Consider the following 4,623-nt stretch of genomic DNA (forward strand, 5'->3'; position numbering starts at 1 on the left):
GGTTAGGTTTAGGGTTAGAGTTAGGGTTAGGTTAAGGGTTAGGGTTAGGTTTAGAGCGTTAGGGTTACGTTTAGCGTTAGGTTAAGGGTTAGCGTTAGGTTTAGCGTTAGGTTAAGGGTTAGGTTTAGGGTTAGGTTTAGGGTTAGATTTAGGGTTAGGTTAAGGGTTAGGTTTAGGGTTAGGTTTGGGGGGGTTAGGGTAAGGTTTTCGCTTTATTTTTACATTTATCGATCACAGCGCGATGTTTTGGTCGCACTGTGATGACGTCAAATGCGCACTTTCGTCGAGCGCAATTTTGTCATCTGCGGTTTTGTGGTGGAACCCTTTTCGGAAAGCCAGGAGAGAGGTGAGGGTCCGAATCTCCGCGGGGAGTTTGTTCCAAAGGGCCGGAGCTGCAACAGAGAAGGCCCTCCCCCGGGTCATAGCCAGATGGCATTGGCTAGTGGATGGAACCTGGAGGAGGCCGACCCTGTGCGATCCAATGGGTCTTTGGGAGGTAATTGGCAGCAGGCGGTCTCTCAAGTACCCAGGTCCAATACCATGAAGGGCTTTATAAGTAATAACTAGCACCTTGAAGCATATCCGGAGACCGATTGGAAGCCAGTGCAGCTCACGGGGGATAGGTGTAACGTGGGTGTATCGAGGTACACCCACAATCGCTCACGCGGCTGCATTCTGGACAAGTTGAAGTCTGCGAATGCTCTTCAAGGGCTGCCTCATGTAGAGCGCATTGCAGTAGTCCAGTCTTGAGGTCACGAGGGCGTGAGTGACTGTTGCGAGTGCCTCCCGGTTCAGGTAGGGACGCAACTGGTGCACCAGGCGAACCTGGGCAAATGCCCCCCTGGTCACAGCCGACAAATGACGTTCTAAAGTCAGCCGTGGGTCCAGGAGGACTCCCAAGTTGCGAGCCCTGTCTGAGGGGCGTAAAATTTCACCCCCCAGCCTGAGTGATGGAATACTAACCAAATTTTTGGGAGGGAAACACAACAGCCACTCGGTCTTGTCTGGATTGAGCACAAGTTTGTTAACCCCCATCCAGACCCTGACAGCCTCCAGGCACTGGCACATCATGTCGACCGCTTCACTGAGTTGGCACGGGGTGGACAGATACAACTGAGTATCGTCCGCGTATTGATGGTATTTTATCCCGTGCCGTCGAATGATCTCACCCAGTGGCTTCATGTAGATGTTAAACAGGAGGGGGGACAGGACCGAACCTTGAGGAATCCCATATTTCAGGGGCCCAGGGGTCGACCTCTGCCCCCCGACCAACACCAACTGCAACCTGTCCGAGAGGTAGGAGGAGAACCACCGAAAAACGGTGCCTCCCACCCCCACCTCTCATAACCGTCGCAGAAGGATACCATGGTCGATGGTATCGAAGGCCGCTGAGAGGTCAAGGAGCACTAGGATGGAGGGATGACCTCCATCCCTGGCTCTCTAGAGATCATCGGTCAGTGTGACCAAAGCGGTTTCCGTGCTGTAGCCAGGCCTGAATCCGGACTGAAAGGAGTCCAGATAATCGGCTTCTTCCAAGGACCATCGGAATTGAGAGGCCACCACTTTCTCAACAACCTTCCCAATAAAGGGACATAGTTTCATCCCCTTCCATTCAAGGCCATCTCTTTTTGTCAGGATGTGTTGTTTGTTTCAGAACCAGGAGTCTGCTAGCAGTTCAGTTTTGAGTCTAATGGTTAGGTCACCTCTGGTCTGTTGTGCCAGTCACCGCATTGTCTTCTGGTGGTCACTTGGGCAGCTATTTGGGTACCCACACATCGTGCACCATCTGTTCCCATTCACATTTGTACTGGGGCATGCAGGAGAGGGTATCGGCTAGAAAGTTCCTGGAATGTGTTTTAGTTTGAAGCAGGGGTGGGTTCCAACAGGTCCGTGGCGGTCCTTGCGAACTGGTTGGTCGGTGAACCCGGAAGTAATTAACTTCCGGGAACGCCGGTACTGCTCCTGGCCCCTGTCACTGCAAAGCGCCCTTGCTGGTGCATCGCAGCTCACTCACTCGCTCCCTCGCCTGTCCGCACTAAGACAGCCCAGCCTGCCGCTCACTGATTGGCTGGAGTCCAACCAATCAGTGAGCAGGCTGGAGGCGAAGCATTTAAAAGCTTCGTGCTTGACATCCATTTGAAAACTGAACTCCCTTTGCCTTCCATGAGGTTGCTGCTTCCCCCTCAGGTAAGCAACTAAGCCCCAGCGGCGGGACTCAGGAGGCTTCAGGTGGGTGGCGGCGGCCCAGCTTTCGTGAGGGAAGGCCTTCATGCTTCCCTCGTGAAAGCCACGGGCTGACATACACCACGCGGCTGAAGGCGGGTGGTGGGTGGTAGCGGCACAGACGCGGTGGCGGCCGAAGGCCTTCCCTCCCGAAAGCCGTGGGCTGGCATATGCCACGCGGCCGAAGGCAGGTGGGGGGCGGCGGCCTAGCTTTCGCAAGGGAAGGCCTGAAGGCTTTCTCTCGCAAAAGCCATGGGCTGGCGTACGCCACGCAGCTGAAGGCGGGTGGAGGGCGGTGGCGGCCTAGCTTTCACAAGGGAAGGCCTGAAGGCCTTCCCTAGTGAAAGCCATGGGTTGGCGGCAAAGGCGGCCAAGCTCTCTACCCCGCCCACCCTCTCCAGCCTCACCTGGCTGGCTAAGCCTGCCAGGCAACCTGCTTAGTGTCTTACCTGTTCCTGCTGCCTCTCTGCCTGCCTGCTCCCTGTTGCTTCCATCCATCGCAACGAGGATCCATCACATCGGAGTGCTGCTGATTCTGCTTGATGGTAAGTGACCCGGTTTTTTTTCTTTTATTTTTTAATGTATTTTAAAATAATATTTTATTTATTGTGCATAGAATTTTTTACAATAGTTTTACTTAAAAGTATTGAATGTAGAATATTTTAAAATGGTTTACTTCAATTTATTGGGTGTGGATTCTTCTTTTAAATTGTCTTGGACTATTTTAAAAAAGATTCTATCCAAAATAAATTAAACTAAACCATTTTTAAAAATTCTATACTCAATATTTTGAAATGTATTGTTCATAGAATTTTTTAAAATAGTTTTATTGTAATTTATTGTGTATGGAATATTTTTAATGGTTTCATTTTAAATTATTGTGTGTGGAATAGTTTGAAATGGTTACAGTGTAAATTATTAGTGGTGGATTGGAATAATGGTTACAGTATACTATGGCTGGTACAATACCTTAAAATAGTTACAGTATAAATTATTGCTGGTGCATTGGAATAATGGTTACAGTATACTATGGCTGGTACAATACCTTAAAATAGTTATACTATAAATTATTGCTGGTAGAATATTTAACAATGGTTTTTAAAGATTTTTTTATTTATAGAATATCTTTTTAAATTAATTTTTGGGGAATTTTATTTTTAAATTGTTTATAAAATATATTTACTACAAGAAATGTTATTCCTTTTTTCAAATGTTTTCTTTGTGATGCAACATGTTGCTTTTAAGTGTTCAGACCAGGTTTATGTGTCTCAAAGTGGCTGCTTTTCTATGGGCAGGCCAGGTTGGTGCAAGGCAGCTTTGCCAGATTTAGTGTGTTTCACCCTCATTGTTTAGGTAATTAATTCTGAGGTGGTTGATGGTTCTGTGAGCACCTGTCCTTTATAATTTCCCACAATGCCTTGATGGTTTTTATTCCAGTGACTTTGTCTTTCCTGTCCTTAGGCTTAGGAAAAAAAACTGGTTTCATTAGCAGTCTTGGGGGGGGGATTCTTATTTTTTGGTGTTTTCCTGGCACTGTCATAGTTTGTGTGTGTGTGGGGGGGGGGTAATGTCCCGCAGTTATCTATGCATTAATAATGATCTAGTAATATTTCCTTATACATTTTAGGGACCTTTCCTTACATAATTGGTGTTTTCTTTCATACTTTTCAATTTCTAATTTCTGTTTCCATTAGTTGGCAATTGCTAAAACCAATCCCACGTGAAAAAGTATTCAAAGTCTTCTTGATTTTAATTGTCAATTTATTTATTCCTGCACATTGTAATATTCATTTATTCATTTACATATCTCGGTTTTTCCATTGTTGTGCAAACACAACTCCAGCAGCTGCTAACATGTGTAAAATTAAATATATATTATACTCCCTTTCAAATAGCCAACAAAATATATCTGGTTTTAAGTCCATATCTTGCTTTACAATTGCTTCTAATCACTAACTTCTGAATAGCTACTTGGACCGACATAAGTACTAATTCATAATTTCATATCTGGTCTCATGGGCGGCAAGCCACTCCCATCCAGTCACATGGGTGGCAAGCCACTCCCACAAAGGAGGCCACACCCACAGAGTAGGTTCCAACAATTTTTGAAACCCACCACTGGTATGAAGTCAAAGTGGTTGAAATATTGAGCCCATCGGACTTATTTGGGTGATAGTTTTCATGGGGTCCTGTTGTGGCTCGGCTGGAGCCTTTGGAGCTGCTATCAGACTCTGACACAGAAACCTCCTGTGAGTGGTTTCAGGATGCACACAGGAGAAGGGCTGACCGACGTAAGGAACAATTGACGACTCGCTGGAGATGATAACGAGCAGCTGTGGCTCGTTAAGATCTCCTCCTGCGGATAAAAGACTGATGGTGCCACGCCCTGATTGCAGAAGT

The sequence above is a fragment of the Thamnophis sirtalis genome, unplaced genomic scaffold (genome assembly GCF_051295495.1).
Source record: "Thamnophis sirtalis isolate CommonGarterSnake01/CBP01778 unplaced genomic scaffold, rThaSir2_p1.2 scaffold_4, whole genome shotgun sequence".
NCBI classification, from domain to species: Eukaryota; Metazoa; Chordata; class Lepidosauria; order Squamata; family Natricidae; genus Thamnophis; species Thamnophis sirtalis.